Genomic DNA, 23851 nt, shown 5'->3' on the forward strand with positions numbered 1-23851 from the left:
AGCCACACACGTCTCCTGACACGCATTTGCAAATCAGCACACGCATTTGCGAGTCGTCCGCGGCAGGACTGTAGCAAACGTCACCTGTAAGAACACAGCCAATCAAAAGGTCCCGTTTTTACAGGTCGCCCATCTACGGATTTTTGTCCGCATTTAACCATGTGTATGTGCCAACAAATCATTGTACACATTTGCTGATATTTGTCATATATCTGTGACTTCAATCATGCATTGTAGATTGTTGTGACACATTTGTGACTGTGGTTATAGTTTCAGATTCTTGTTAAGTATTTTTGGATTGAAGTATTTGCCACAATAAAGACCACATGTATAAAATGCAAAATTTTGGAGGGAATTCTCGCTTACGGCCATACTACCCTGAGAACGCCCGATCTCGTCCGATCTCGGAAGCTAAGCAGGGTCGGGCCTGGTTAGTACTTGGATGGGAGACCGCCTGGGAATACCAGGTGCTGTAAGCTTTTGCACCGCAAAAAATAAATAAATAAAAATAACTTTGACAAATGTAAGCAAGTATGCGAGCTGCTTTTTTATAAATTTCCACATATTCGCCTGACAGGCTGAGAGCACAAAATGCCAACATTCAGCGTCCTCTGCCTTTGGGTGTTGCTACAGTCTCGCCGTGGACGACTCGCAAATGCGTGTGGCAATTTGCAAATGCGTGTCTGGAGACTTGACTGTGGCTCCGGAGCCACACATTGACCAAAAGGGTACCCTCGGAGTCTACAGGTGTAGCAGACATATGACCCGATGCAGTCCGGTTGGGTTGGTGCAGTGAGTGTTTACTAAATAAAAAGTTAATGAATCAATTTTAAAAAATGGTGTTTACTGAATGCAATAAAGGGAAGTATAGTTAATGTGGCAATTAGCAGGTGTGGAGAAGCTTCATTCATTTTTTTTAGCTTCACTGGTTATATCATTGGTTCTTATTTTATTAGTTCCACTTTATTCTTCCATTTATTCCAATTTAATTTAAATAATGTCAAATAAATGGTACATGACCATGGGTGGATAGCAGTGAACGCCCCCCCAAGTTATTGGTGTATATATTGGTGGTACGGGGCTGGTATAATATTAGTGCCCCCATGTGGTCCGAATGTGTAGCTACGGAGCCACACACGTCTCCTGACACGCATTTGCAAATCAGCACACGCATTTGCGAGTCGTCCGCGGCAGGACTGTAGCAAACGTCACCTGTAAGAACACAGCCAATCAAAAGGTCCCGTTTTTACAGGTCGCCCATCTACGGATTTTTGTCCGCATTTAACCATGTGTATGTGCCAACAAATCATTGTACACATTTGCTGATATTTGTCATATATCTGTGACTTCAATCATGCATTGTAGATTGTTGTGACACATTTGTGACTGTGGTTATAGTTTCAGATTCTAGTTACGTATTTTTGGATTGAAGTATTTGCCACAATAAAGACCACATGTATAAAATGCAAAATTTTGGAGGGAATTCTCGCTTACGGCCATACTACCCTGAGAACGCCCGATCTCGTCCGATCTCGGAAGCTAAGCAGGGTCGGGCCTGGTTAGTACTTGGATGGGAGACCGCCTGGGAATACCAGGTGCTGTAAGCTTTTGCACCGCAAAAAATAAATAAATAAAAATAACTTTGACAAATGTAAGCAAGTATGCGAGCTGCTTTTTTATAAATTTCCACATATTCGCCTGACAGGCTGAGAGCACAAAATGCCAACATTCAGCGTCCTCTGCCTTTGGGTGTTGCTACAGTCTCGCCGTGGACGACTCGCAAATGCGTGTGGCAATTTGCAAATGCGTGTCTGGAGACTTGACTGTGGCTCCGGAGCCACACATTGACCAAAAGGGTACCCTCGGAGTCTACAGGTGTAGCAGACATATGACCCGATGCAGTCCGGTTGGGTTGGTGCAGTGAGTGTTTACTAAATAAAAAGTTAATGAATCAATTTTAAAAAATGGTGTTTACTGAATGCAATAAAGGGAAGTATAGTTAATGTCGCAATTAGCAGGTGTGGAGAAGCTTCATTCATTTTTTTTAGCTTCACTGGTTATATCATTGGTTCTTATTTTATTAGTTCCACTTTATTCTTCCATTTATTCCAATTTAATTTAAATAATGTCAAATAAATGGTACATGACCATGGGTGGATAGCAGTGAACGCCCCCCCAAGTTATTGGTGTATATATTGGTGGTACGGGGCTGGTATAATATTAGTGCCCCCATGTGGTCCGAATGTGTAGCTACGGAGCCACACACGTCTCCTGACACGCATTTGCAAATCAGCACACGCATTTGCGAGTCGTCCGCGGCAGGACTGTAGCAAACGTCACCTGTAAGAACACAGCCAATCAAAAGGTCCCGTTTTTACAGGTCGCCCATCTACGGATTTTTGTCCGCATTTAACCATGTGTATGTGCCAACAAATCATTGTACACATTTGCTGATATTTGTCATATATCTGTGACTTCAATCATGCATTGTAGATTGTTGTGACACATTTGTGACTGTGGTTATAGTTTCAGATTCTTGTTACGTATTTTTGGATTGAAGTATTTGCCACAATAAAGACCACATGTATAAAATGCAAAATTTTGGAGGGAATTCTCGCTTACGGCCATACTACCCTGAGAACGCCCGATCTCGTCCGATCTCGGAAGCTAAGCAGGGTCGGGCCTGGTTAGTACTTGGATGGGAGACCGCCTGGGAATACCAGGTGCTGTAAGCTTTTGCACCGCAAAAAATAAATAAATAAAAATAACTTTGACAAATGTAAGCAAGTATGCGAGCTGCTTTTTTATAAATTTCCACATATTCGCCTGACAGGCTGAGAGCACAAAATGCCAACATTCAGCGTCCTCTGCCTTTGGGTGTTGCTACAGTCTCGCCGTGGACGACTCGCAAATGCGTGTGGCAATTTGCAAATGCGTGTCTGGAGACTTGACTGTGGCTCCGGAGCCACACATTGACCAAAAGGGTACCCTCGGAGTCTACAGGTGTAGCAGACATATGACCCGATGCAGTCCGGTTGGGTTGGTGCAGTGAGTGTTTACTAAATAAAAAGTTAATGAATCAATTTTAAAAAATGGTGTTTACTGAATGCAATAAAGGGAAGTATAGTTAATGTGGCAATTAGCAGGTGTGGAGAAGCTTCATTAATTTTTTTTAGCTTCACTGGTTATATCATTGGTTCTTATTTTATTAGTTCCACTTTATTCTTCCATTTATTCCAATTTAATTTAAATAATGTCAAATAAATGGTACATGACCATGGGTGGATAGCAGTGAACGCCCCCCCAAGTTATTGGTGTATATATTGGTGGTACGGGGCTGGTATAATATTAGTGCCCCCATGTGGTCCGAATGTGTAGCTACGGAGCCACACACGTCTCCTGACACGCATTTGCAAATCAGCACACGCATTTGCGAGTCGTCCGCGGCAGGACTGTAGCAAACGTCACCTGTAAGAACACAGCCAATCAAAAGGTCCCGTTTTTACAGGTCGCCCATCTACGGATTTTTGTCCGCATTTAACCATGTGTATGTGCCAACAAATCATTGTACACATTTGCTGATATTTGTCATATATCTGTGACTTCAATCATGCATTGTAGATTGTTGTGACACATTTGTGACTGTGGTTATAGTTTCAGATTCTAGTTACGTATTTTTGGATTGAAGTATTTGCCACAATAAAGACCACATGTATAAAATGCAAAATTTTGGAGCGAATTCTCGTTTACGGCCATACTACCCTGAGAACGCCCGATCTCGTCCGATCTCGGAAGCTAAGCAGGGTCGGGCCTGGTTAGTACTTGGATGGGAGACCGCCTGGGAATACCAGGTGCTGTAAGCTTTTGCACCGCAAAAAATAAATAAATAAAAATAACTTTGACAAATGTAAGCAAGTATGCGAGCTGCTTTTTTATAAATTTCCACATATTCGCCTGACAGGCTGAGAGCACAAAATGCCAACATTCAGCGTCCTCTGCCTTTGGGTGTTGCTACAGTCTCGCCGTGGACGACTCGCAAATGCGTGTGGCAATTTGCAAATGCGTGTCTGGAGACTTGACTGTGGCTCCGGAGCCACACATTGACCAAAAGGGTACCCTCGGAGTCTACAGGTGTAGCAGACATATGACCCGATGCAGTCCGGTTGGGTTGGTGCAGTGAGTGTTTACTAAATAAAAAGTTAATGAATCAATTTTAAAAAATGGTGTTTACTGAATGCAATAAAGGGAAGTATAGTTAATGTCGCAATTAGCAGGTGTGGAGAAGCTTCATTCATTTTTTTTAGCTTCACTGGTTATATCGTTGGTTCTTATTTTATTAGTTCCACTTTATTCTTCCATTTATTCCAATTTAATTTAAATAATGTCAAATAAATGGTACATGACCATGGGTGGATAGCAGTGAACGCCCCCCCAAGTTATTGGTGTATATATTGGTGGTACGGGGCTGGTATAATATTAGTGCCCCCATGTGGTCCGAATGTGTAGCTACGGAGCCACACACGTCTCCTGACACGCATTTGCAAATCAGCACACGCATTTGCGAGTCGTCCGCGGCAGGACTGTAGCAAACGTCACCTGTAAGAACACAGCCAATCAAAAGGTCCCGTTTTTACAGGTCGCCCATCTACGGATTTTTGTCCGCATTTAACCATGTGTATGTGCCAACAAATCATTGTACACATTTGCTGATATTTGTCATATATCTGTGACTTCAATCATGCATTGTAGATTGTTGTGACACATTTGTGACTGTGGTTATAGTTTCAGATTCTAGTTACGTATTTTTGGATTGAAGTATTTGCCACAATAAAGACCACATGTATAAAATGCAAAATTTTGGAGGGAATTCTCGCTTACGGCCATACTACCCTGAGAACGCCCGATCTCGTCCGATCTCGGAAGCTAAGCAGGGTCGGGCCTGGTTAGTACTTGGATGGGAGACCGCCTGGGAATACCAGGTGCTGTAAGCTTTTGCACCGCAAAAAATAAATAAATAAAAATAACTTTGACAAATGTAAGCAAGTATGCGAGCTGCTTTTTTATAAATTTCCACATATTCGCCTGACAGGCTGAGAGCACAAAATGCCAACATTCAGCGTCCTCTGCCTTTGGGTGTTGCTACAGTCTCGCCGTGGACGACTCGCAAATGCGTGTGGCAATTTGCAAATGCGTGTCTGGAGACTTGACTGTGGCTCCGGAGCCACACATTGACCAAAAGGGTACCCTCGGAGTCTACAGGTGTAGCAGACATATGACCCGATGCAGTCCGGTTGGGTTGGTGCAGTGAGTGTTTACTAAATAAAAAGTTAATGAATCAATTTTAAAAAATGGTGTTTACTGAATGCAATAAAGGGAAGTATAGTTAATGTCGCAATTAGCAGGTGTGGAGAAGCTTCATTCATTTTTTTTAGCTTCACTGGTTATATCATTGGTTCTTATTTTATTAGTTCCACTTTATTCTTCCATTTATTCCAATTTAATTTAAATAATGTCAAATAAATGGTACATGACCATGGGTGGATAGCAGTGAACGCCCCCCCAAGTTATTGGTGTATATATTGGTGGTACGGGGCTGGTATAATATTAGTGCCCCCATGTGGTCCGAATGTGTAGCTACGGAGCCACACACGTCTCCTGACACGCATTTGCAAATCAGCACACGCATTTGCGAGTCGTCCGCGGCAGGACTGTAGCAAACGTCACCTGTAAGAACACAGCCAATCAAAAGGTCCCGTTTTTACAGGTCGCCCATCTACGGATTTTTGTCCGCATTTAACCATGTGTATGTGCCAACAAATCATTGTACACATTTGCTGATATTTGTCATATATCTGTGACTTCAATCATGCATTGTAGATTGTTGTGACACATTTGTGACTGTGGTTATAGTTTCAGATTCTAGTTACGTATTTTTGGATTGAAGTATTTGCCACAATAAAGACCACATGTATAAAATGCAAAATTTTGGAGGGAATTCTCGCTTACGGCCATACTACCCTGAGAACGCCCGATCTCGTCCGATCTCGGAAGCTAAGCAGGGTCGGGCCTGGTTAGTACTTGGATGGGAGACCGCCTGGGAATACCAGGTGCTGTAAGCTTTTGCACCGCAAAAAATAAATAAATAAAAATAACTTTGACAAATGTAAGCAAGTATGCGAGCTGCTTTTTTATAAATTTCCACATATTCGCCTGACAGGCTGAGAGCACAAAATGCCAACATTCAGCGTCCTCTGCCTTTGGGTGTTGCTACAGTCTCGCCGTGGACGACTCGCAAATGCGTGTGGCAATTTGCAAATGCGTGTCTGGAGACTTGACTGTGGCTCCGGAGCCACACATTGACCAAAAGGGTACCCTCGGAGTCTACAGGTGTAGCAGACATATGACCCGATGCAGTCCGGTTGGGTTGGTGCAGTGAGTGTTTACTAAATAAAAAGTTAATGAATCAATTTTAAAAAATGGTGTTTACTGAATGCAATAAAGGGAAGTATAGTTAATGTCGCAATTAGCAGGTGTGGAGAAGCTTCATTCATTTTTTTTAGCTTCACTGGTTATATCATTGGTTCTTATTTTATTAGTTCCACTTTATTCTTCCATTTATTCCAATTTAATTTAAATAATGTCAAATAAATGGTACATGACCATGGGTGGATAGCAGTGAACGCCCCCCCAAGTTATTGGTGTATATATTGGTGGTACGGGGCTGGTATAATATTAGTGCCCCCATGTGGTCCGAATGTGTAGCTACGGAGCCACACACGTCTCCTGACACGCATTTGCAAATCAGCACACGCATTTGCGAGTCGTCCGCGGCAGGACTGTAGCAAACGTCACCTGTAAGAACACAGCCAATCAAAAGGTCCCGTTTTTACAGGTCGCCCATCTACGGATTTTTGTCCGCATTTAACCATGTGTATGTGCCAACAAATCATTGTACACATTTGCTGATATTTGTCATATATCTGTGACTTCAATCATGCATTGTAGATTGTTGTGACACATTTGTGACTGTGGTTATAGTTTCAGATTCTAGTTACGTATTTTTGGATTGAAGTATTTGCCACAATAAAGACCACATGTATAAAATGCAAAATTTTGGAGGGAATTCTCGCTTACGGCCATACTACCCTGAGAACGCCCGATCTCGTCCGATCTCGGAAGCTAAGCAGGGTCGGGCCTGGTTAGTACTTGGATGGGAGACCGCCTGGGAATACCAGGTGCTGTAAGCTTTTGCACCGCAAAAAATAAATAAATAAAAATAACTTTGACAAATGTAAGCAAGTATGCGAGCTGCTTTTTTATAAATTTCCACATATTCGCCTGACAGGCTGAGAGCACAAAATGCCAACATTCAGCGTCCTCTGCCTTTGGGTGTTGCTACAGTCTCGCCGTGGACGACTCGCAAATGCGTGTGGCAATTTGCAAATGCGTGTCTGGAGACTTGACTGTGGCTCCGGAGCCACACATTGACCAAAAGGGTACCCTCGGAGTCTACAGGTGTAGCAGACATATGACCCGATGCAGTCCGGTTGGGTTGGTGCAGTGAGTGTTTACTAAATAAAAAGTTAATGAATCAATTTTAAAAAATGGTGTTTACTGAATGCAATAAAGGGAAGTATAGTTAATGTCGCAATTAGCAGGTGTGGAGAAGCTTCATTCATTTTTTTTAGCTTCACTGGTTATATCATTGGTTCTTATTTTATTAGTTCCACTTTATTCTTCCATTTATTCCAATTTAATTTAAATAATGTCAAATAAATGGTACATGACCATGGGTGGATAGCAGTGAACGCCCCCCCAAGTTATTGGTGTATATATTGGTGGTACGGGGCTGGTATAATATTAGTGCCCCCATGTGGTCCGAATGTGTAGCTACGGAGCCACACACGTCTCCTGACACGCATTTGCAAATCAGCACACGCATTTGCGAGTCGTCCGCGGCAGGACTGTAGCAAACGTCACCTGTAAGAACACAGCCAATCAAAAGGTCCCGTTTTTACAGGTCGCCCATCTACGGATTTTTGTCCGCATTTAACCATGTGTATGTGCCAACAAATCATTGTACACATTTGCTGATATTTGTCATATATCTGTGACTTCAATCATGCATTGTAGATTGTTGTGACACATTTGTGACTGTGGTTATAGTTTCAGATTCTTGTTACGTATTTTTGGATTGAAGTATTTGCCACAATAAAGACCACATGTATAAAATGCAAAATTTTGGAGGGAATTCTCGCTTACGGCCATACTACCCTGAGAACGCCCGATCTCGTCCGATCTCGGAAGCTAAGCAGGGTCGGGCCTGGTTAGTACTTGGATGGGAGACCGCCTGGGAATACCAGGTGCTGTAAGCTTTTGCACCGCAAAAAATAAATAAATAAAAATAACTTTGACAAATGTAAGCAAGTATGCGAGCTGCTTTTTTATAAATTTCCACATATTCGCCTGACAGGCTGAGAGCACAAAATGCCAACATTCAGCGTCCTCTGCCTTTGGGTGTTGCTACAGTCTCGCCGTGGACGACTCGCAAATGCGTGTGGCAATTTGCAAATGCGTGTCTGGAGACTTGACTGTGGCTCCGGAGCCACACATTAAGACCAAAAGGGTACCCTCGGAGTCTACAGGTGTAGCAGACATATGACCCGATGCAGTCCGGTTGGGTTGGTGCAGTGAGTGTTTACTAAATAAAAAGTTAATGAATCAATTTTAAAAAATGGTGTTTACTGAATGCAATAAAGGGAAGTATAGTTAATGTCGCAATTAGCAGGTGTGGAGAAGCTTCATTCATTTTTTTTAGCTTCACTGGTTATATCATTGGTTCTTATTTTATTAGTTCCACTTTATTCTTCCATTTATTCCAATTTAATTTAAATAATGTCAAATAAATGGTACATGACCATGGGTGGATAGCAGTGAACGCCCCCCCAAGTTATTGGTGTATATATTGGTGGTACGGGGCTGGTATAATATTAGTGCCCCCATGTGGTCCGAATGTGTAGCTACGGAGCCACACACGTCTCCTGACACGCATTTGCAAATCAGCACACGCATTTGCGAGTCGTCCGCGGCAGGACTGTAGCAAACGTCACCTGTAAGAACACAGCCAATCAAAAGGTCCCGTTTTTACAGGTCGCCCATCTACGGATTTTTGTCCGCATTTAACCATGTGTATGTGCCAACAAATCATTGTACACATTTGCTGATATTTGTCATATATCTGTGACTTCAATCATGCATTGTAGATTGTTGTGACACATTTGTGACTGTGGTTATAGTTTCAGATTCTAGTTACGTATTTTTGGATTGAAGTATTTGCCACAATAAAGACCACATGTATAAAATGCAAAATTTTGGAGGGAATTCTCGCTTACGGCCATACTACCCTGAGAACGCCCGATCTCGTCCGATCTCGGAAGCTAAGCAGGGTCGGGCCTGGTTAGTACTTGGATGGGAGACCGCCTGGGAATACCAGGTGCTGTAAGCTTTTGCACCGCAAAAAATAAATAAATAAAAATAACTTTGACAAATGTAAGCAAGTATGCGAGCTGCTTTTTTATAAATTTCCACATATTCGCCTGACAGGCTGAGAGCACAAAATGCCAACATTCAGCGTCCTCTGCCTTTGGGTGTTGCTACAGTCTCGCCGTGGACGACTCGCAAATGCGTGTGGCAATTTGCAAATGCGTGTCTGGAGACTTGACTGTGGCTCCGGAGCCACACATTGACCAAAAGGGTACCCTCGGAGTCTACAGGTGTAGCAGACATATGACCCGATGCAGTCCGGTTGGGTTGGTGCAGTGAGTGTTTACTAAATAAAAAGTTAATGAATCAATTTTAAAAAATGGTGTTTACTGAATGCAATAAAGGGAAGTATAGTTAATGTCGCAATTAGCAGGTGTGGAGAAGCTTCATTCATTTTTTTTAGCTTCACTGGTTATATCATTGGTTCTTATTTTATTAGTTCCACTTTATTCTTCCATTTATTCCAATTTAATTTAAATAATGTCAAATAAATGGTACATGACCATGGGTGGATAGCAGTGAACGCCCCCCCAAGTTATTGGTGTATATATTGGTGGTACGGGGCTGGTATAATATTAGTGCCCCCATGTGGTCCGAATGTGTAGCTACGGAGCCACACACGTCTCCTGACACGCATTTGCAAATCAGCACACGCATTTGCGAGTCGTCCGCGGCAGGACTGTAGCAAACGTCACCTGTAAGAACACAGCCAATCAAAAGGTCCCGTTTTTACAGGTCGCCCATCTACGGATTTTTGTCCGCATTTAACCATGTGTATGTGCCAACAAATCATTGTACACATTTGCTGATATTTGTCATATATCTGTGACTTCAATCATGCATTGTAGATTGTTGTGACACATTTGTGACTGTGGTTATAGTTTCAGATTCTTGTTACGTATTTTTGGATTGAAGTATTTGCCACAATAAAGACCACATGTATAAAATGCAAAATTTTGGAGGGAATTCTCGCTTACGGCCATACTACCCTGAGAACGCCCGATCTCGTCCGATCTCGGAAGCTAAGCAGGGTCGGGCCTGGTTAGTACTTGGATGGGAGACCGCCTGGGAATACCAGGTGCTGTAAGCTTTTGCACCGCAATAAATAAATAAAAATAACTTTGACAAATGTAAGCAAGTATGCGAGCTGCTTTTTTATAAATTTCCACATATTCGCCTGACAGGCTGAGAGCACAAAATGCCAACATTCAGCGTCCTCTGCCTTTGGGTGTTGCTACAGTCTCGCCGTGGACGACTCGCAAATGCGTGTGGCAATTTGCAAATGCGTGTCTGGAGACTTGACTGTGGCTCCGGAGCCACACATTGACCAAAAGGGTACCCTCGGAGTCTACAGGTGTAGCAGACATATGACCCGATGCAGTCCGGTTGGGTTGGTGCAGTGAGTGTTTACTAAATAAAAAGTTAATGAATCAATTTTAAAAAATGGTCTTTACTGAATGCAATAAAGGGAAGTATAGTTAATGTGGCAATTAGCAGGTGTGGAGAAGCTTCATTCATTTTTTTTAGCTTCACTGGTTATATCATTGGTTCTTATTTTATTAGTTCCACTTTATTCTTCCATTTATTCCAATTTAATTTAAATAATGTCAAATAAATGGTACATGACCATGGGTGGATAGCAGTGAACGCCCCCCCAAGTTATTGGTGTATATATTGGTGGTACGGGGCTGGTATAATATTAGTGCCCCCATGTGGTCCGAATGTGTAGCTACGGAGCCACACACGTCTCCTGACACGCATTTGCAAATCAGCACACGCATTTGCGAGTCGTCCGCGGCAGGACTGTAGCAAACGTCACCTGTAAGAACACAGCCAATCAAAAGGTCCCGTTTTTACAGGTCGCCCATCTACGGATTTTTGTCCGCATTTAACCATGTGTATGTGCCAACAAATCATTGTACACATTTGCTGATATTTGTCATATATCTGTGACTTCAATCATGCATTGTAGATTGTTGTGACACATTTGTGACTGTGGTTATAGTTTCAGATTCTTGTTACGTATTTTTGGATTGAAGTATTTGCCACAATAAAGACCACATGTATAAAATGCAAAATTTTGGAGGGAATTCTCGCTTACGGCCATACTACCCTGAGAACGCCCGATCTCGTCCGATCTCGGAAGCTAAGCAGGGTCGGGCCTGGTTAGTACTTGGATGGGAGACCGCCTGGGAATACCAGGTGCTGTAAGCTTTTGCACCGCAAAAAATAAATAAATAAAAATAACTTTGACAAATGTAAGCAAGTATGCGAGCTGCTTTTTTATAAATTTCCACATATTCGCCTGACAGGCTGAGAGCACAAAATGCCAACATTCAGCGTCCTCTGCCTTTGGGTGTTGCTACAGTCTCGCCGTGGACGACTCGCAAATGCGTGTGGCAATTTGCAAATGCGTGTCTGGAGACTTGACTGTGGCTCCGGAGCCACACATTGACCAAAAGGGTACCCTCGGAGTCTACAGGTGTAGCAGACATATGACCCGATGCAGTCCGGTTGGGTTGGTGCAGTGAGTGTTTACTAAATAAAAAGTTAATGAATCAATTTAAAAAAATGGTGTTTACTGAATGCAATAAAGGGAAGTATAGTTAATGTGGCAATTAGCAGGTGTGGAGAAGCTTCATTCATTTTTTTTAGCTTCACTGGTTATATCATTGGTTCTTATTTTATTAGTTCCACTTTATTCTTCCATTTATTCCAATTTAATTTAAATAATGTCAAATAAATGGTACATGACCATGGGTGGATAGCAGTGAACGCCCCCCCAAGTTATTGGTGTATATATTGGTGGTACGGGGCTGGTATAATATTAGTGCCCCCATGTGGTCCGAATGTGTAGCTACGGAGCCACACACGTCTCCTGACACGCATTTGCAAATCAGCACACGCATTTGCGAGTCGTCCGCGGCAGGACTGTAGCAAACGTCACCTGTAAGAACACAGCCAATCAAAAGGTCCCGTTTTTACAGGTCGCCCATCTACGGATTTTTGTCCGCATTTAACCATGTGTATGTGCCAACAAATCATTGTACACATTTGCTGATATTTGTCATATATCTGTGACTTCAATCATGCATTGTAGATTGTTGTGACACATTTGTGACTGTGGTTATAGTTTCAAACTAAACTTCCGGTTCCGGCGCCGCGCGAGTGGCTGCCTGTTTACAGCAGCGTGGCTCACTATTGAGCCTTTTTCGTGTGTTTTTTCCCTTTACCCTTTTTTATTTTATTTTTACCTCACCTCAGCAATGGACATCCAACTTGCGGTGGTTTTACTACTGTTGGGGGCTGTTTTTTGCGCGATCGTGTCCGGAGACGAAACTCGGAGCTACGGATCGATCGTGTACACAAGAGATCAGCTGTTAGCACTCCGTGCTAACCCCGCGTGTGCTCCCGGAGCGAGACCCGATATTCCCCGCGAGCTGAGGAGGAAGAGACGGGGATGTCGTGCGGGGGCTAAGCGCCAGGCAAGGAGGAGACGATATCACCCCGTCCTCCCGTCCGTTATTATGGGGAATGTTCGATCCCTCTCCAACAAAATGGACGAGCTAACAGCGCTAACCCGGCACGAGAGGATTGTCCGGGAGGCTAGCTTGCTGGTGTTCACGGAGTCGTGGCTAACAGAGCTAACGCCGGACGCCGTCGTGGAATTGGACGGCTTCCAAATACTACGCGCGGACAGGACACTGGAGAGCGGTAAGAGAAAAGGGGGAGGGCTGGCTGTGTTTGTTAATGATAGATGGTGTAACCCTGGGCATATAACTGTTAAGGATCAACTTTGCAGTCGGGACATTGAGATGATAGCTGTTAGCATGCGTCCGGTCTATTTACCGCGAGAGTTCAGTCATGTGATCGCGATGGCGGCGTACGTGCCTCCCTCTGCTAACGGTGAGACAGCCTGTGATGTACTGAATGCAGCTGTGAGCAGGCTACAAACACAGCACCCAAATGCCTTGTTCCTTATCTCTAGTGACTTCAATCATGCTTCTCCTTCCTCCTCTCTGCCTTCATTCACACAATATGTAACATGCCAAACCAGAGACAATAAAATATTGGACCTCTTCTATGCCAACACCAAGGAGGCGTACACGTCACTGCCCCTCCCCCCGCTGGGCAAAGCTGACCACAACTTGGTTGCTCTCCTGCCTGTGTACAAACCTCTCGTCCGCAGGCAGCCAGCTGTGACACGCACAGTTCAGCGATGGTCCGGAGAAGCCGAGGAGGCCTTGAAGGACTGTTTCAACACAACTGTGTGGGAGGTATTCAGCGAAGCTCACGGTGAGGACATTAATGGTCTAACAGACACAGTTACAGACTATATTAACTTCTGCATGGAGAACACCATTCCCACCAGGACTGTAAGATGTTTCTCCAACAACAAACCCTGGATCACACCGGACATTAAAGCTCTCCTGAAGGAGAAAAAGAGGGCTTTTGTTTCAGGCGACAAGGACGAGCTGAAGAGAGTGCAGCGTCAGCTGAGAAGGAGGACCGAGAGGGGAAAAAGTCCTACAAGATGCGGATGGAAGAACAACTGCAGCGGAACAATGCCAGGGATGTCTGGAGGGGCCTGAAGACCATCTCAGGCCACGGACAAGCAGGTAAGACCCAGAAGGGGGGGGGCTTCAGTGGGCAAATGAGTTGAACCTATTTTTCAATAGGTTTGATCAAATGTCTGACCCCGCTCAGGCTTCCCTGATGCAGCCCCCACCCACCCCTCCTGCCACTGCGAACAAGACCCTCTCTCCCCCTCTCTCGCCCCTCTCTCTCTCCACAGGCTCCAGTTCCCAGCCTCATCAGACAACCACCACTTCCTCCTGCTCAGCCTTGTTCCTCACAACATCTCAGGTGAAGAACCAGCTGAGGAAGATGAAGGCGGCAGGCCCAGATGGGATCAGCTCCCAGCTCCTCAAATCCTGCGCAGACCAGCTGTGTGGAATCGTCCAGCACATGTTCAACCTGAGCTTGAAGCTGGGTAGAGTCCCCCAGCTGTGGAAAACATCCTGCCTGGTTCCGGTTCCAAAGACACCCCATCCGAAGGAGCTCAACAACTTCAGACCAGTGGCGCTGACGTCTCATCTGATGAAGACCCTGGAGAGACTGGTCCTCGTCCATCTGCGCCCCCTGGTCAGCTCCTCAATGGACCCACTCCAGTTTGCATACCAGCCTGGCATCAGTGTGGATGATGCCATCATCTACCTGCTCCACACTTCACTCTTCCACCTGGAGAAGGCGGGGGGCACGGTGAGGATCATGTTCTTTGATTTCTCAAGTGCTTTCAACACCATCCAGCCCGCCTTATTGGGAGACAAGCTGGAGCAGGCGGGAGTGGCCCACCACCTCATCACATGGATCCACGACTACCTTACAAACCGGCCACAGTACGTGAGGACACAGGACTGTGTGTCTGACGTGCTCCTCTGCAGCACGGGAGCGCCGCAGGGAACTGTGCTGGCTCCCTTCCTGTTCACCCTCTACACCTCGGACTACAAATACAATTCCACAACCTGTCACCTGCAGAAGTTCTCTGATGACTCTGCGATTGTCGGCCTCATCACTGACGATGACGATCGGGAGTACAGAGGGGTTACGCAGGGGTTCGTGGACTGGTGTCAGCAGAACCGCCTCCAAATCAACGCTGGGAAATCCAAAGAGCTGGTGGTGGATTTCCGCAAGCGTCGGCACTCTCCACCTGCACCAGTGAATATCCAGGGAACAGACGTTGAGAGGGTCTCAACTTACAAGTACCTGGGTGTTCATCTGAACAATAAACTGGACTGGAGCGACAACACAGACGCTCTCTATAGGAAGGGTCAGAGCAGACTCTTCCTACTCAGGCGGCTGAGGTCCTTTGGCGTTCGGGGAACACTCCTCAGGAACTTCTATGACTCGGTGGTTTCATCAGTCATCTTCTATGGAGTGGTCTCCTGGGCAGGAGGCATCTCGGGCCGAGACAAAAAGAGACTGGACAAACTGGTGAGGAGGGCCAGCTCTGTCCTGGGCTGCTCCCTGGACTCTGTGGACTCAGTGGGGGGCAGAAGGATGACGGCAAAACTGTCATCAATGCTGGACAAACCAACCCACCCATTCAATGACACTCTGAGAACACTTTACAGCTCCTTCAGTGACAGACTTTTACACCCTCGCTGTACCAAAGAGAGATTTCGCCGCTCCTTCCTGCCAACTGCTGTCAGACTTTTTAACAAGAACATTGGGTCAGGCCTACAAACGGGAGGGCATTAGTGCAATTGTGCAGTCCTAGGATGCAATATTAACTACTACTGTACTTTCAGCCAAGGGTGTACTTAAATATTGACCAATGATGTATTTTGTTTACCATTACAGTATTCTTATTACAATACTTCTATCACTGTAGTATTTCTACCACTGCAGGATGTTCACTATTACAGTACTTTTATCATTGCAGTACTTTTATCATTGCAGTATTTTTCTATCATTGCGGTACTTTTACTATTACAGTACTTTTACCATTGCAGTACTTTTACCATTGCAGTACTTTCATCATTGCAGTATTTTTCTATCGTTGCAGTACTTTTACTATTACAGTACTTTTACCATTGCAGTATTTTCTATCATGCAGTACTTTTCTATCATTTCAGTACTCTTACCATTACAGTACTTTTATCATTGCAATATTTTTATGATTGCAGTATTTTCAATCATTCAGTAGTTTTTATCATTACAGCGTTTCCCCCTCCGTATAATGGACAAACATTAGGAGTGTTTCCTTACACTTAGATACGTTTATACTGTGTATATTTGCATGCTTTTTCTGAATGTCTGCTGCTAATGTTATACATTAACGGCTACATTACGCCGCAGACTCTGTGTGATCTATATCTTTGCTGCTGTAACACCTCAAATTTCCCCATTGTGGGACTAATAAAGGACATCTTATCTTATCTTATCTTAGATTCTTGTTACGTATTTTTGGATTGAAGTATTTGCCACAATAAAGACCACATGTATAAAATGCAAAATTTTGGAGGGAATTCTCGCTTACGGCCATACTACCCTGAGAACGCCCGATCTCGTCCGATCTCGGAAGCTAAGCAGGGTCGGGCCTGGTTAGTACTTGGATGGGAGACCGCCTGGGAATACCAGGTGCTGTAAGCTTTTGCACCGCAAAAAATAAATAAATAAAAATAACTTTGACAAATGTAAGCAAGTATGCGAGCTGCTTTTTTATAAATTTCCACATATTCGCCTGACAGGCTGAGAGCACAAAATGCCAACATTCAGCGTCCTCTGCCTTTGGGTGTTGCTACAGTCTCGCCGTGGACGACTCGCAAATGCGTGTGGCAATTTGCAAATGCGTGTCTGGAGACTTGACTGTGGCTCCGGAGCCACACATTGACCAAAAGGGTACCCTCGGAGTCTACAGGTGTAGCAGACATATGACCCGATGCAGTCCGGTTGGGTTGGTGCAGTGAGTGTTTACTAAATAAAAAGTTAATGAATCAATTTTAAAAAATGGTGTTTACTGAATGCAATAAAGGGAAGTATAGTTAATGTGGCAATTAGCAGGTGTGGAGAAGCTTCATTCATTTTTTTTAGCTTCACTGGTTATATCATTGGTTCTTATTTTATTAGTTCCACTTTATTCTTCCATTTATTCCAATTTAATTTAAATAATGTCAAATAAATGGTACATGACCATGGGTGGATAGCAGTGAACGCCCCCCCAAGTTATTGGTGTATATATTGGTGGTACGGGGCTGGTATAATATTAGTGCCCCCATGTGGTCCGAATGTGTAGCTACGGAGCCACACACGTCTCCTGACACGCATTTGCAAATCAGCACACGCATTTGCGAGTCGTCCGCGGCAGGACTGTAGCAAACGTCACCTGTAAGAACACAGCCAATCAAAAGGTCCCGTTTTTACAGGTCGCCCATCTACGGATTTTTGTCCGCATTTAACCATGTGTATGTGCCAACAAATCATTGTACACATTTGCTGATATTTGTCATATATCTGTGACTTCAATCATGCATTGTAGATTGTTGTGACACATTTGTGACTGTGGTTATAGTTTCAAACTAAACTTCCGGTTCCGGCGCCGCGCGAGTGGCTGCCTGTTTACAGCAGCGTGGCTCACTATTGAGCCTTTTTCGTGTGTTTTTTCCCTTTACCCTTTTTTATTTTATTTTTACCTCACCTCAGCAATGGACATCCAACTTGCGGTGGTTTTACTACTGTTGGGGGCTGTTTTTTGCGCGATCGTGTCCGGAGACGAAACTCGGAGCTACGGATCGATCGTGTACACAAGAGATCAGCTGTTAGCACTCCGTGCTAACCCCGCGTGTGCTCCCGGAGCGAGACCCGATATTCCCCGCGAGCTGAGGAGGAAGAGACGGGGATGTCGTGCGGGGGCTAAGCGCCAGGCAAGGAGGAGACGATATCACCCCGTCCTCCCGTCCGTTATTATGGGGAATGTTCGATCCCTCTCCAACAAAATGGACGAGCTAACAGCGCTAACCCGGCACGAGAGGATTGTCCGGGAGGCTAGCTTGCTGGTGTTCACGGAGTCGTGGCTAACAGAGCTAACGCCGGACGCCGTCGTGGAATTGGACGGCTTCCAAATACTACGCGCGGACAGGACACTGGAGAGCGGTAAGAGAAAAGGGGGAGGGCTGGCTGTGTTTGTTAATGATAGATGGTGTAACCCTGGGCATATAACTGTTAAGGATCAACTTTGCAGTCGGGACATTGAGATGATAGCTGTTAGCATGCGTCCGGTCTATTTACCGCGAGAGTTCAGTCATGTGATCGCGATGGCGGCGTACGTGCCTCCCTCTGCTAACGGTGAGACAGCCTGTGATGTACTGAATGCAGCTGTGAGCAGGCTACAAACACAGCACCCAAATGCCTTGTTCCTTATCTCTAGTGACTTCAATCATGCTTCTCCTTCCTCCTCTCTGCCTTCATTCACACAATATGTAACATGCCAAACCAGAGACAATAAAATATTGGACCTCTTCTATGCCAACACCAAGGAGGCGTACACGTCACTGCCCCTCCCCCCGCTGGGCAAAGCTGACCACAACTTGGTTGCTCTCCTGCCTGTGTACAAACCTCTCGTCCGCAGGCAGCCAGCTGTGACACGCACAGTTCAGCGATGGTCCGGAGAAGCCGAGGAGGCCTTGAAGGACTGTTTCAACACAACTGTGTGGGAGGTATTCAGCGAAGCTCACGGTGAGGACATTAATGGTCTAACAGACACAGTTACAGACTATATTAACTTCTGCATGGAGAACACCATTCCCACCAGGACTGTAAGATGTTTCTCCAACAACAAACCCTGGATCACACCGGACATTAAAGCTCTCCTGAAGGAGAAAAAGAGGGCTTTTGTTTCAGGCGACAAGGACGAGCTGAAGAGAGTGCAGCGTCAGCTGAGAAGGAGGACCGAGAGGGGAAAAAGTCCTACAAGATGCGGATGGAAGAACAACTGCAGCGGAACAATGCCAGGGATGTCTGGAGGGGCCTGAAGACCATCTCAGGCCACGGACAAGCAGGTAAGACCCAGAAGGGGGGGGGCTTCAGTGGGCAAATGAGTTGAACCTATTTTTCAATAGGTTTGATCAAATGTCTGACCCCGCTCAGGCTTCCCTGATGCAGCCCCCACCCACCCCTCCTGCCACTGCGAACAAGACCCTCTCTCCCCCTCTCTCGCCCCTCTCTCTCTCCACAGGCTCCAGTTCCCAGCCTCATCAGACAACCACCACTTCCTCCTGCTCAGCCTTGTTCCTCACAACATCTCAGGTGAAGAACCAGCTGAGGAAGATGAAGGCGGCAGGCCCAGATGGGATCAGCTCCCAGCTCCTCAAATCCTGCGCAGACCAGCTGTGTGGAATCGTCCAGCACATGTTCAACCTGAGCTTGAAGCTGGGTAGAGTCCCCCAGCTGTGGAAAACATCCTGCCTGGTTCCGGTTCCAAAGACACCCCATCCGAAGGAGCTCAACAACTTCAGACCAGTGGCGCTGACGTCTCATCTGATGAAGACCCTGGAGAGACTGGTCCTCGTCCATCTGCGCCCCCTGGTCAGCTCCTCAATGGACCCACTCCAGTTTGCATACCAGCCTGGCATCAGTGTGGATGATGCCATCATCTACCTGCTCCACACTTCACTCTTCCACCTGGAGAAGGCGGGGGGCACGGTGAGGATCATGTTCTTTGATTTCTCAAGTGCTTTCAACACCATCCAGCCCGCCTTATTGGGAGACAAGCTGGAGCAGGCGGGAGTGGCCCACCACCTCATCACATGGATCCACGACTACCTTACAAACCGGCCACAGTACGTGAGGACACAGGACTGTGTGTCTGACGTGCTCCTCTGCAGCACGGGAGCGCCGCAGGGAACTGTGCTGGCTCCCTTCCTGTTCACCCTCTACACCTCGGACTACAAATACAATTCCACAACCTGTCACCTGCAGAAGTTCTCTGATGACTCTGCGATTGTCGGCCTCATCACTGACGATGACGATCGGGAGTACAGAGGGGTTACGCAGGGGTTCGTGGACTGGTGTCAGCAGAACCGCCTCCAAATCAACGCTGGGAAATCCAAAGAGCTGGTGGTGGATTTCCGCAAGCGTCGGCACTCTCCACCTGCACCAGTGAATATCCAGGGAACAGACGTTGAGAGGGTCTCAACTTACAAGTACCTGGGTGTTCATCTGAACAATAAACTGGACTGGAGCGACAACACAGACGCTCTCTATAGGAAGGGTCAGAGCAGACTCTTCCTACTCAGGCGGCTGAGGTCCTTTGGCGTTCGGGGAACACTCCTCAGGAACTTCTATGACTCGGTGGTTTCATCAGTCATCTTCTATGGAGTGGTCTCCTGGGCAGGAGGCATCTCGGGCCGAGACAAAAAGAGACTGGACAAACTGGTGAGGAGGGCCAGCTCTGTCCTGGGCTGCTCCCTGGACTCTGTGGACTCAGTGGGGGGCAGAAGGATGACGGCAAAACTGTCATCAATGCTGGACAAACCAACCCACCCATTCAATGACACTCTGAGAACACTTTACAGCTCCTTCAGTGACAGACTTTTACACCCTCGCTGTACCAAAGAGAGATTTCGCCGCTCCTTCCTGCCAACTGCTGTCAGACTTTTTAACAAGAACATTGGGTCAGGCCTACAAACGGGAGGGCATTAGTGCAATTGTGCAGTCCTAGGATGCAATATTAACTACTACTGTACTTTCAGCCAAGGGTGTACTTAAATATTGACCAATGATGTATTTTGTTTACCATTACAGTATTCTTATTACAATACTTCTATCACTGTAGTATTTCTACCACTGCAGGATGTTCACTATTACAGTACTTTTATCATTGCAGTACTTTTATCATTGCAGTATTTTTCTATCATTGCGGTACTTTTACTATTACAGTACTTTTACCATTGCAGTACTTTTACCATTGCAGTACTTTCATCATTGCAGTATTTTTCTATCGTTGCAGTACTTTTACTATTACAGTACTTTTACCATTGCAGTATTTTCTATCATGCAGTACTTTTCTATCATTTCAGTACTCTTACCATTACAGTACTTTTATCATTGCAATATTTTTATGATTGCAGTATTTTCAATCATTCAGTAGTTTTTATCATTACAGCGTTTCCCCCTCCGTATAATGGACAAACATTAGGAGTGTTTCCTTACACTTAGATACGTTTATACTGTGTATATTTGCATGCTTTTTCTGAATGTCTGCTGCTAATGTTATACATTAACGGCTACATTACGCCGCAGACTCTGTGTGATCTATATCTTTGCTGCTGTAACACCTCAAATTTCCCCATTGTGGGACTAATAAAGGACATCTTATCTTATCTTATCTTAGATTCTTGTTACGTATTTTTGGATTGAAGTATTTGCCACAATAAAGACCACATGTATAAAATGCAAAATTTTGGAGGGAATTCTCGCTTACGGCCATACTACCCTGAGAACGCCCGATCTCGTCCGATCTCGGAAGCTAAGCAGGGTCGGGCCTGGTTAGTACTTGGATGGGAGACCGCCTGGGAATACCAGGTGCTGTAAGCTTTTGCACCGCAAAAAATAAATAAATAAAAATAACTTTGACAAATGTAAGCAAGTATGCGAGCTGCTTTTTTATAAATTTCCACATATTCGCCTGACAGGCTGAGAGCACAAAATGCCAACATTCAGCGTCCTCTGCCTTTGGGTGTTGCTACAGTCTCGCCGTGGACGACTCGCAAATGCGTGTGGCAATTTGCAAATGCGTGTCTGGAGACTTGACTGTGGCTCCGGAGCCACACATTGACCAAAAGGGTACCCTCGGAGTCTACAGGTGTAGCAGACATATGACCCGATGCAGTCCGGTTGGGTTGGTGCAGTGAGTGTTTACTAAATAAAAAGTTAATGAATCAATTTTAAAAAATGGTGTTTACTGAATGCAATAAAGGGAAGTATAGTTAATGTGGCAATTAGCAGGTGTGGAGAAGCTTCATTCATTTTTTTTAGCTTCACTGGTTATATCATTGGTTCTTATTTTATTAGTTCCACTTTATTCTTCCATTTATTCCAATTTAATTTAAATAATGTCAAATAAATGGTACATGACCATGGGTGGATAGCAGTGAACGCCCCCCCAAGTTATTGGTGTATATATTGGTGGTACGGGGCTGGTATAATATTAGTGCCCCCATGTGGTCCGAATGTGTAGCTACGGAGCCACACACGTCTCCTGACACGCATTTGCAAATCAGCACACGCATTTGCGAGTCGTCCGCGGCAGGACTGTAGCAAACGTCACCTGTAAGAACACAGCCAATCAAAAGGTCCCGTTTTTACAGGTCGCCCATCTACGGATTTTTGTCCGCATTTAACCATGTGTATGTGCCAACAAATCATTGTACACATTTGCTGATATTTGTCATATATCTGTGACTTCAATCATGCATTGTAGATTGTTGTGACACATTTGTGACTGTGGTTATAGTTTCAAACTAAACTTCCGGTTCCGGCGCCGCGCGAGTGGCTGCCTGTTTACAGCAGCGTGGCTCACTATTGAGCCTTTTTCGTGTGTTTTTTCCCTTTACCCTTTTTTATTTTATTTTTACCTCACCTCAGCAATGGACATCCAACTTGCGGTGGTTTTACTACTGTTGGGGGCTGTTTTTTGCGCGATCGTGTCCGGAGACGAAACTCGGAGCTACGGATCGATCGTGTACACAAGAGATCAGCTGTTAGCACTCCGTGCTAACCCCGCGTGTGCTCCCGGAGCGAGACCCGATATTCCCCGCGAGCTGAGGAGGAAGAGACGGGGATGTCGTGCGGGGGCTAAGCGCCAGGCAAGGAGGAGACGATATCACCCCGTCCTCCCGTCCGTTATTATGGGGAATGTTCGATCCCTCTCCAACAAAATGGACGAGCTAACAGCGCTAACCCGGCACGAGAGGATTGTCCGGGAGGCTAGCTTGCTGGTGTTCACGGAGTCGTGGCTAACAGAGCTAACGCCGGACGCCGTCGTGGAATTGGACGGCTTCCAAATACTACGCGCGGACAGGACACTGGAGAGCGGTAAGAGAAAAGGGGGAGGGCTGGCTGTGTTTGTTAATGATAGATGGTGTAACCCTGGGCATATAACTGTTAAGGATCAACTTTGCAGTCGGGACATTGAGATGATAGCTGTTAGCATGCGTCCGGTCTATTTACCGCGAGAGTTCAGTCATGTGATCGCGATGGCGGCGTACGTGCCTCCCTCTGCTAACGGTGAGACAGCCTGTGATGTACTGAATGCAGCTGTGAGCAGGCTACAAACACAGCACCCAAATGCCTTGTTCCTTATCTCTGGTGACTTCAATCATGCTTCTCCTTCCTCCTCTCTGCCTTCATTCACACAATATGTAACATGCCAAACCAGAGACAATAAAATATTGGACCTCTTCTATGCCAACACCAAGGAGGCGTACACGTCACTGCCCCTCCCCCCGCTGGGCAAAGCTGACCACAACTTGGTTGCTCTCCTGCCTGTGTACAAACCTCTCGTCCGCAGGCAGCCAGCTGTGACACGCACAGTTCAGCGATGGTCCGGAGAAGCCGAGGAGGCCTTGAAGGACTGTTTCAACACAACTGTGTGGGAGGTATTCAGCGAAGCTCACGGTGAGGACATTAATGGTCTAACAGACACAGTTACAGACTATATTAACTTCTGCATGGAGAACACCATTCCCACCAGGACTGTAAGATGTTTCTCCAACAACAAACCCTGGATCACACCGGACATTAAAGC

General features: G+C 45.5%; 13 non-coding genes across 13 annotated transcripts; all 13 read left to right on the plus strand.

Annotated features, from left to right (window-relative positions):
* Nucleotides 1-360: 360 nt before the first annotated feature.
* LOC148336641 (5S ribosomal RNA) lies at nt 361-479 on the plus strand. The gene has a single exon (XR_015843359.1). It is a non-coding gene; the product is annotated as a 5S ribosomal RNA (ribosomal RNA).
* Nucleotides 480-1488: 1009 nt separating this feature from the next.
* LOC148336642 (5S ribosomal RNA) lies at nt 1489-1607 on the plus strand. The gene has a single exon (XR_015843360.1). It is a non-coding gene; the product is annotated as a 5S ribosomal RNA (ribosomal RNA).
* Nucleotides 1608-2616: 1009 nt separating this feature from the next.
* On the plus strand, nt 2617-2735 carry LOC148336643 (5S ribosomal RNA). Its single transcript, XR_015843362.1, has one exon. It is a non-coding gene; the product is annotated as a 5S ribosomal RNA (ribosomal RNA).
* Nucleotides 2736-3744: 1009 nt separating this feature from the next.
* LOC148336644 (5S ribosomal RNA) lies at nt 3745-3863 on the plus strand. Its single transcript, XR_015843418.1, has one exon. It is a non-coding gene; the product is annotated as a 5S ribosomal RNA (ribosomal RNA).
* A 1009-nt stretch (nt 3864-4872) lies between these two features.
* LOC148336645 (5S ribosomal RNA) lies at nt 4873-4991 on the plus strand. Its single transcript, XR_015843363.1, has one exon. It is a non-coding gene; the product is annotated as a 5S ribosomal RNA (ribosomal RNA).
* Nucleotides 4992-6000: 1009 nt separating this feature from the next.
* On the plus strand, nt 6001-6119 carry LOC148336646 (5S ribosomal RNA). Its single transcript, XR_015843364.1, has one exon. It is a non-coding gene; the product is annotated as a 5S ribosomal RNA (ribosomal RNA).
* Nucleotides 6120-7128: 1009 nt separating this feature from the next.
* LOC148336647 (5S ribosomal RNA) lies at nt 7129-7247 on the plus strand. The gene has a single exon (XR_015843365.1). It is a non-coding gene; the product is annotated as a 5S ribosomal RNA (ribosomal RNA).
* Nucleotides 7248-8256: 1009 nt separating this feature from the next.
* On the plus strand, nt 8257-8375 carry LOC148336648 (5S ribosomal RNA). The gene has a single exon (XR_015843366.1). It is a non-coding gene; the product is annotated as a 5S ribosomal RNA (ribosomal RNA).
* Nucleotides 8376-9386: 1011 nt separating this feature from the next.
* On the plus strand, nt 9387-9505 carry LOC148336649 (5S ribosomal RNA). The gene has a single exon (XR_015843368.1). It is a non-coding gene; the product is annotated as a 5S ribosomal RNA (ribosomal RNA).
* A 1009-nt stretch (nt 9506-10514) lies between these two features.
* Nucleotides 10515-10633, plus strand: LOC148336650 (5S ribosomal RNA). Its single transcript, XR_015843369.1, has one exon. It is a non-coding gene; the product is annotated as a 5S ribosomal RNA (ribosomal RNA).
* Nucleotides 10634-11638: 1005 nt separating this feature from the next.
* LOC148336651 (5S ribosomal RNA) lies at nt 11639-11757 on the plus strand. The gene has a single exon (XR_015843370.1). It is a non-coding gene; the product is annotated as a 5S ribosomal RNA (ribosomal RNA).
* A 4822-nt stretch (nt 11758-16579) lies between these two features.
* Nucleotides 16580-16698, plus strand: LOC148336652 (5S ribosomal RNA). Its single transcript, XR_015843371.1, has one exon. It is a non-coding gene; the product is annotated as a 5S ribosomal RNA (ribosomal RNA).
* A 4822-nt stretch (nt 16699-21520) lies between these two features.
* On the plus strand, nt 21521-21639 carry LOC148336653 (5S ribosomal RNA). Its single transcript, XR_015843372.1, has one exon. It is a non-coding gene; the product is annotated as a 5S ribosomal RNA (ribosomal RNA).
* Nucleotides 21640-23851: the final 2212 nt, after the last annotated feature.

The sequence above is a fragment of the Idiotropiscis lumnitzeri genome, chromosome 5 (genome assembly GCF_059441095.1).
Source record: "Idiotropiscis lumnitzeri isolate Australia: NSW breed Sydney's pygmy pipehorse chromosome 5, RoL_Ilum_1.0, whole genome shotgun sequence".
Classification (NCBI taxonomy): Eukaryota; Metazoa; Chordata; class Actinopteri; order Syngnathiformes; family Syngnathidae; genus Idiotropiscis; species Idiotropiscis lumnitzeri.